Source organism: Apodemus sylvaticus, chromosome 3, assembly GCF_947179515.1.
Source record: "Apodemus sylvaticus chromosome 3, mApoSyl1.1, whole genome shotgun sequence".
NCBI lineage: Eukaryota > Metazoa > Chordata > Mammalia > Rodentia > Muridae > Apodemus > Apodemus sylvaticus.
This window is the reverse complement of record NC_067474.1, coordinates 154,702,785-154,711,633: the sequence shown is the minus strand read 5'-3', so window position 1 is coordinate 154,711,633 and position 8,849 is coordinate 154,702,785. Positions and strand designations below refer to the sequence as shown.

Here is an 8,849-nt window from a genome sequence, read left to right as displayed (position 1 = left end):
CAAAAAGATTTTTACATGCCATCCTTAGCAGTTTTTCCTGAGATCCCTCTCATTTTGTACCTGAGTCAGGTAAGCTGAAATGCTGTGGAGTAAATGATGTCCCAGAGTTCCACCAAAACCTGATGCTGTACAACAGCTGCGAGACAGACAGCGAGGAGCACGGTGTCAAACCACCACTGATTCCACGATCCTCTATGAGCAAATTAATAGGCAGAGCGGTCCTCCAATTTCCTACTCTTGGTTCAACTTACATCTTTAACTACAAAACTAAGGAAGTCTACACACTTCTATAAAAAAGAAAACTGATTTAAGAAAGGGGAAAAATGGTCCAAGAACTAGCTAATACTGGATGAACTTACTGTCATTTTAACTTAATACTTGTCATTAAAGCGCATAAAGCTCTCACGGTTCAATGTAGAATGAACGCTATATTAAATTGGGCTTATTTCTAAAACAAACTGCTACAGGATATAAACTGATTAACATATAACAGAAAGAACACCCCACCAGACTAGACAATTGAATACTCTCTGTCAGAAATATGACACAAGGGGCATCCCTGTCCAGCTTAAGAGCTGCAGACCGAATTCTAAGTGATGGTATCTCTTCGCCAATTTCCCTTGTCCCTTTAAATCCATGATGTCATCACTCTTAAGCACAAGCAAAACCGATGTGTTACAAAAGACGTTTGGTGTGTCCAAGCAAAAGAGATGGCCCCAACAATTCACAACAGCACAATTCCAAGTGAAGCCATTCTTGCTCAATGAACAGGCCACCCAGCCTCAAACATCTTCTCTACCCCAGAGAAACAAAACCAAAGTCTCTCCATTACTACCATTTAAACAACAACAAAAAAGTTCCGAGAAAAATAAATAAATAACAAAAATGGTCGCGTGTTGTTGCCTCCGGCAAGAGAAAACCAATAGTGTCTCTGGTTCTGCATCTAAATCGCTACCACAGAAAAGTCCAAACCTTTCTGACCATTGAGCAATGAAACGAGGCTTTTATGTTCCTATTAAAACTCGGAGGACTCAAGAGACAAAGCAAATTGGTTTATTCCAAAGGTTTCCAACCAACTCCAGCATCTGAAGTTTTCTCTGCTGAAAACTATCAGGATCTCCACCCAAGGGTGGTTTTCTTGATTTACAAACCCATCGCCACCCTCCACAAACCATTCTCACCAGGGCAAGCAAGCCTTCCTCAGTCACAACGTGGGCTGCTGTCTCCAGCCAGGAGAGCCGCAGTTCCCACTCCTAAGAGAACACTCAAACGTCTAGGGGTCAGGAAAGGAACTGCTTGGGTTTCATTTCGTCAGCCAGTTCCAAAAAAAAAAAAAATCATCTCTTTGCAGCTGCAGCTTCCCAGACGCCGGGCCCCCCTCGCCGCAGCCCCAATTCGGGAGGGCAGCGGTCTCCCGCTCTTCACCGAGGACTTAAGGGTTTCAGGGGGCGGGGTGAGGTTCCATGACACCCCGAAAGCCATTCTCCCCCTGGCCGCGCATCCTCTCCCGGCCCGGATGAGGACCAGGACCACCCTGCTAAAGAGAGAGCACAGGTTTGCCACCCACCCCAAGGGCTGGCTGCAAAGGGGCGCCTGTCCCCACCTCAGCTTGGGGAGCCGAGGATGACGACAGCAAGCCCCCAGGCCCGCCAAGACCCACGCCCGCGCAGGACACAGGGCCCCGCGCCGGACTCGGGGTGCCCCAGGGGTCCCCAGGCATCCAGCGCAGGAGGCGTCGGCGCCGGGCCGCGGCCCCACACCGGGACAGGCCTCACCTGGCCCAGCCCGCTCCGCGCTCTCGGTTTCGCGTCTCCGGCGACGGTGGCGAAGGAGCCAGGGCCAGGGCCAGAGCACAGCCGCTCTGCCTCAGGCCGGTGCTTGCGGTGCTCGGGCTGGGGGGATCTTCACAGCTGGCGGAACCCGGGGTCGCCCGGAGCCGCCATCTTCCTCCACTCCAACGCCGTCGCGGCTACCGCCGCCACCGCCGTCCCTGGTACCGCCGCCGCTGCTGCTCAGACTGGGAGAAGACAGCACGCAATGCGCATGCGCCGGGGCGGGGCGCGGAGGAAGCGCGCGCGCACACACACGTCAGCGCGACCGGCCTTCGCGCGGTGGCCGCTGGGCGGCGCCATATTCAGAAGGGCCAAGGGAAGCGGAGGTCTCTAGAACTCTGGTCTGGGATCGGCGCGGCTGGTCTATTAAATAGCTGGGCTATTTTAACGATTGCTTGAGACTACGGATTTAGATTAAGTCATCTGTGCCCCCAGGTACCCACAGGTTGAGCATAGAGAAAGGGCAGTGGCGAACGGAAGTGCCTTTTAGATATCGCCAGGGAAAGGAAGCTCACCGCCTTCTGCCTCTGGAAACTGTAGCCCCAGCTATATTGCTACCACCTTTCTTTTTTTTTTAATGAGGAAACCCAGTCTCAAAGCGCCCCATGTAGAGCAGAGCCTGGGAGGAAACAGGCCTGTGTGTTTTCCCACGGTAGCCATCACCAAGGATTTGGGGTCCTGCTCCTACAAAATCTCAAGAAAGCTGTGTGTGCCGGGTGGTGGTGGCGCACGCCTGTAATCCCAGCACTTGAGAGGCAGAGGCGGGCGGATTTCTGAGTTCTAGGCCAGCCTGGTCTACAGAGTGAGTTCCAGGACAGCCAGGGCTACACAGAGAAACTCTGTCTCGAAAAAAAAAAAAAGAAAGAAAAGAAAAAAGAAAAGAAAAGAAAGAAAGCTGTGTGTGTAGGTGAGAACCTTCTAGAACCTATCCCTACAGATGTAGTTTAAGGAAATGTCAGATACAGAGAGCTCAAGGGCTTCCATCTCTTGTGCAATCGAAGCCTCTGAGACCTCCTATACCATTACCCCATGAGACACACAGTACTAAGTCAGAAGTACCACGAGGCTTGATGACACTTCTTTAGTCCTGCTATGCAGGAGATTTAAGGGCGAGAATTGCTTGATCCAAGAGTTTGAAACTACTTTGCGGAAACTCAGTCTACAAAACGTTCCTCAAAAACTCTGGCACAGAGTATGTGAGAATCTAAGAAATTGGCCTGGCATGGTAATTGACCATTAATTCCAGCACTTGGGAGGCAGAGGTAGGTAGATTTATGAGTTCAAGGCCAGCCTGGTCTACATAGTAAGACCCTGTCTCAAAGAAAAAGAGAAGTCTTGGCCTGCAAGATGGCTCAGCAGGTAAAGGGTGCTTGCCCCTTGAAAACCTGAGTTCAATCCCTAGAACCCATATGATAGAGGGAGAAAGCCAATGCCAACTTGCACAGTTTCCTGTCTGATCTTCATTCTCAAAACAATAACACTTGTGAACATATATACAGTAAATATTCTGTGTGCCTGAGCTTATTATGTGGACCACATGTGTGGGTGCCCTTGGAGGCCAGAAGAGGGTGTCAGATCCCCTGGAACTGGAATTATAGGCAGATGTGACACCACCACCACCATGTGGGTGCTGGGGATCGAACCTGGGTCCTTCTGCAAGAGCAGTACATGACCATCTCTCCAGCCCTGTAATCTAAGTTATAAACTTGTTCCAAAAGCCCAAGCTGGGCTGATATAGCTCAACAGCAAGAATCTGCTTGTTCTGCTCTAGAGGACCTGCATTCATTTGTCAGCACCTATAAGTAACTCACTGCTGTCTAATACCAGCTCAGGGGGCTCTGACACCAATTTGGCCTCTTTGGGTACCCACCCACATAGCACACACACACACACACACACACACACAAAACCATAAATAAAAACACAATCTAAAAAAAATTATTAAAACAAGGCTGCTTCTGGGCTGTAGTGACACACACCTTTAATTCCAGCACTCAGGAGGCAAAGGAAGGTGAAACTCTGGGTTTGAGACCAACCAGGTCTACACAGTGAGTTCCAGGAGAGCCAGGGCTACACAGAGAAACCCTGACTTGGGGGGAGGGGACTGCTAGGTCATGTTAGCATTCAAATATAGAACCATTTCACCCTTAACTCAAAGATGGCTGGGACTTTTATTTTTATGAAAAGCTTTATCATTAATATCCATCACATACAGATTAGCACCCAGTGGAGACTCACTGAATATTTGTTGAATAAAAGAATGTACTGGGAATCTGGGAACTAAGAGGGGGTTCAGCAGATAAATATATAGTGAACATCTACTATGCCCCAGAGTATGTTCCGTGTCTTTTTGCTTGTTTGTCTGGGATTTTTGTTTGAGATAGAGTCTCACTGTGTAGTCCTAATTTGCCTGGAGATCTCTTTGTAGACCAAGTTAGCCTCCAACTCAGAGATCCACTCACCTCTACCTCCCAAGTGCTGAGATTAAAGGTATTTGTCATCCTACCCAGCAGCCCGTTTGGAGGGTTTTTGATGAGAATTCTTATGCTGTAGAACAGGTTAGCCTTATACTTCTTATGTAGACCAGGCTGCCTCAGCCTCCCAAGTGCTGGGATTACACATGCATATATATGTGTACAGCATATGCGTGTGTGTGCGTGTGCGTGTGCGCGTGCGCGTGTGCGTGTGCGTGTGTGTGTGTGTGTGTGTGTGTGTGTGTATAAAAATTTTAACCTATATTTCTGAAGGTGTGTATGAGGGACTGGATGGAGATCAGATCAGAGGACAACCCGTACACAGCAGTTGGCTCTCTCCTTCCATCACGTGGTTCCAAGGGAGTGAACTGAGGTCATCGGGATTGGCAGCAAGTGCCTTCACCTACTGAGCCACCTCATCAGCTCGTGACTTAAGGAAAACTAACAAGGTCCCTGATATGTAAAGAGCTCTCACAAGAAAGACAATAAACATATGTTCATATGAACTGCAATACACAGAAAAGCTATTAAAGCAAATTATTAGTAAGCTCAGTTCACAGTTTCTGATAGTTTTTATTTTTACAGTGAGTGCTAGGGTGTGTGTGCGTACTCATGCTTGTGCCGTGACCTGTGTGTGTGTGTGTGTAGAAATCAGAGGACAACTGCAGCCGTCTGTCCTCCTTCGACCTCAGGTGAGATGGCTACTTGGTTCCCTTCGGAGTCCTCCAGGCTCTCTGGCCCATAAGCATCCAGGGATGCTCTGGTCTCACTCTAGGCACACTGCCGTCACAGATACCCAGATGCGTTACCCAGATGTAGATACGCTCTGTTTGAACTTAGCTTTTTATTAGGTACCCAACAGTGCCACCCAGGTGCCACCACTGTGCTCATTGTACAAAAGGAGAAACAGTCTTCTCCAGGTTAAGTAGCTCACCAAAACAGACAGGGTTCAAGCCTGGATGGTCTTGTCGCTTCGAAGCCTAGGCTCTTGAACTCCGCCAGAGTTCTGACAAAAGGGAGGCTTGGTTACCTGCAACCTGGACCATCAGGAGGGAAATTGACTCTTATCTCTAACGGTGGAGAGAATATATGATAATGGTTCAGATTTGCCCCTCGGCCACATGGAGACCAGGACAGATACTGACGAACAGGGCTAGAGGCAAGGGCTGAGACCAGGATGAAAGATAGCACTCCGTTCGTTCGCTCCAGTAATTTAAATGTGCTTTCCTTGGCGTCTGTCCAAATAATTACAGAAAGCATTCTATGGTTTTAGTTATTTAGGTTAGGTAATATATGCACATGATACAGCATTCAAAAGTACAGCAGGAAGTATAATAAAACATAAATTGGAGTTGAGGGCATGGTTCAGTGGTACAGAATCCTCAAATCTGCACACATGTTTAATCCCAGCACTCGAGTCAGAGGCACATGGGATCTCTGAGTTCAAGGCCAGCTTAGTCTTTAGAGTGAGTTCCAGGACAGCCAAGGCTACTCAGAGAAACCCAGTATCAGAAAGAAAGAAAAAGAAATGAAGGAAGGAAGGAAGGAGGGAGGGAAAGAAAGAAAGAAAGAAAGAAAGAAAGAAAGAAAGAAAGAAAGGGAAAGGAAAGGAAAAGAAAAGAAAAGAAAAAGAAAAGGAAGAAAGAAAAACCAGGTGGCTGGAGAGAAAGCACTGGCTGTTTTCCAGAGGTCCTGAGTTCAATTCCCAGCAACCACATGGTGGTTCACAACCATCTGTAATATAATCTGATGCAGGTGTATATGCAGATAAAGCACTTATATACATAAAATAACTAAATAAATCTTTTTTTTTAAGTATCCTAGTGGCCCCTCAGATATTTTTGGTCACACCAAATCAACTTCTGTTAAACCCCCTGACATCTTTCCAGAGATTTACAGGTGATAATGGGAAAAATGGATACATTTTAAGATGATTCTGTATCAGCATTTTTGTTTTGTTTGTTGAAAGAGGGTCTGTGTAGCCCTGGCTGTCCTGAAACTCACCCTGTAGACCAGGCTGGCCTCACACTCGCAAATATCTGCCTGCCTCTGCCTCCCGAGTACTGGGTTTAAAGCATGTGCCAGTATGTCCCGCTCAAATTTTACCTCTCTCTCTCTCTCTCTCTCTCTCTCTCATTTTTCTTTCTTTCTTTTCTTTCTTTTTTTTTCTTTCAAGACAGGGTTTCTCTTATAGCCCTGGCTGTCTCTTTCATTTTTCAAGAGAAAGGGGTCTCTCTGTGTAGCCCTGACTGTCCTGGAACTGGCTAGGCTAGCCTGGAACTCAGAGATCCGCCTGCCTCTGCCTCCTGAGTTCTGGGACTAAAGGCCTGCAGCAGCTCTGCCTGGCAACTTTTGTTTTGCTTAAAGAGAAAAAAAGAAAAGAAAATGAAAAACACATACTGCCGGGCGGTGGTGGCGCACGCCTTTGATCCCAGCACTTGGGAGGCAGAGGCAGGTGGATTTCTGAGTTCGAGGCCAGCCTGGTCTACAGAGTGAGTTCCAGGTCAGCCAGGGCCACACAGAGAAACCCTGTCTCGAAAAACCAAAAAAAGGAAAAAAAGAAAACCACATACAGCCCAGCATTTAGATGTTTTGTTCGTTTGTTTCGTTTTCTTTTCACATGTGTACGGACGGGTTCCTGTGCCCACCACTCAAATCTTATCTGCGTACATCCTCAGCTTGTGTCAAAGGCAGTCTCCCTGCTAAGCGCTCTTCGTGATTGCGTTCCTACCACGCCTGGTTTGAAGGCGATTTCCTAGTGAAAGCCAAGCATGAACCGTGGCTAAGGACGTTTCGCCAGAAACAGAAACACGTGTTTTAGGGTCTCTGCCAATACGTGAATCTTGCCACGATCTCAACTTTTGGGGCTTCCCCTTGAAAAACAAAACTGCCCTGCAGTCTGAACTGTGAAGTTTTTTGTCCCATGCCCTCCTCTTGTACAAAACAGTCCGAGTGAAGAAAGGACTTGCCCAAGGTCTCAAGGGGTTGCTAGCCTCTTGGTTGCCGACTTAAGTGGAACAAAAGTTATTATTTTTGCAGCATCCTCACATTGTTCCCAAGATTTATGTCTTCCTGATTCTCTTGAAAATCACAGCTAAAGATCGTCCCGCCTTTAGGGTTGTCTGCCACAGAGGAATTATAAGAAACTGTCTCCCTCTGCTGACCGTACTCTGTAACTACAAGGCTGAAAACTTGTCCGTTCCTCCGAAATGTTGGCCATTATAGTTGGTGTAAGAGAGTTTCATTCACGTCACTGTTTCCAAGACGCGGGAGAATTTGCTTCAAAAAAATGTATTCAAATGTACCCTATAAAGCACTTGCTGTGTAGACATGAATACTGGGGTTCGCATCACCAGCTCCACCAGCACCACCAGCTCCAGTGAGGGCATGCCTGGAACCCCTGAGCCTGCCTGAGAGTTGGAAAAGGCATCCACAATTAGCTGAAGGGTCTAGCCCAGGGTCCAAGTAAGACACCCTGCCTCAATACACAGACACACAGGTACACACGCACACATGCACACATGCACGCACTTAAAAAATGAATTCACAGAAGACTATCACAAATAGTCCCCAGTGATGGGCAATATGACAGCCTTTCTTTTCTTTTTTTTTAAAGATCTATTTATTTTATGTACATGAGTACACCATTGCTCTCTTCACACACACCAGAAGAGGGCATCAGATCCCATTACAGATGGTTGTGAGCCACCATGTGCTTGCTGGGATTTGAACTCAGGACCTCTGGACAAGCAGTTGGTGCTCTTAACCACCATCTCTCCAGCCTGACATCCTTTATTCTTGAAGACAGTGAGATAGTCCAATGTTTTTGTCAATAACAAGAACCCTGATTACATGAACTGGAATCCCAACTGGGCTCACACATTCATTCTCAGGACTCGGCACACAGAGGCAGATGGATCCTTGTGAGTTGGAGTCAGGCTAACCTGGTCTACAGAGTGAATTCTAGCACAGCCAGGAATACATAGTGAAACCCTCCAGTAGCTGAGTGGTGGTGGTGGGGAATCAGAAACATCTTTTTTGTTTGTTTGCTTTTTTTGTTTTGTTTGTTTTCGGGTTTTTTTGTTTTTTTTTGTTTGTTTGTTTTTTGTTTTTTGTTTTTTGAGACAGGGTTTCTCTGTGTAGCCCTGGCTGTCCTGGAACTCACTCAGTAGACCAGGCTGGCCTCAAACTCAGAATTCCACCTGCCTCTGCCTCCCAAGTGCTGGGATTACAGGCGTGCACCACCACTGCCCGACTTCAACAGCATGTTTTTAATAGAGCTAACTACAAGGATCGTGTCCCTGAAATTAAAACACATGACCTCTGTTTCCTGTTTTGGGGGGACAGGATTAGAGAGGTGAGACAGACAGGAAAGGCACCTCCACCAGCCCTGCTCCCACCCCCTTAAGATTTAAAACCCCTTAAGGGTTTTAAGGAAGGTTGTGACTCTTCAGTGTAGTAAGGTGGCGAGGGGTGGGAGGAGGGTGGCTGTTGCTTTGTTTCCTTTTGGTTTAGTTTTTTGAGACAGTTTCTCTCTCTCTAG

General features: G+C 47.4%; 1 protein-coding gene across 1 annotated transcript in view; it reads right to left on the bottom strand.

The window, feature by feature from the left end:
- Positions 1 to 1,864, bottom strand: part of Fbxo42 (F-box protein 42) — a 61,069-nt gene extending 59,205 nt beyond the window's left edge. The window contains exon 1 of the mRNA XM_052177935.1: positions 1,776 to 1,864. The gene's annotated coding sequence lies outside the window, so the exon portion shown is untranslated. The remainder of the gene's footprint in view (positions 1 to 1,775) is intronic.
- Positions 1,865 to 8,849: the final 6,985 nt, after the last annotated feature.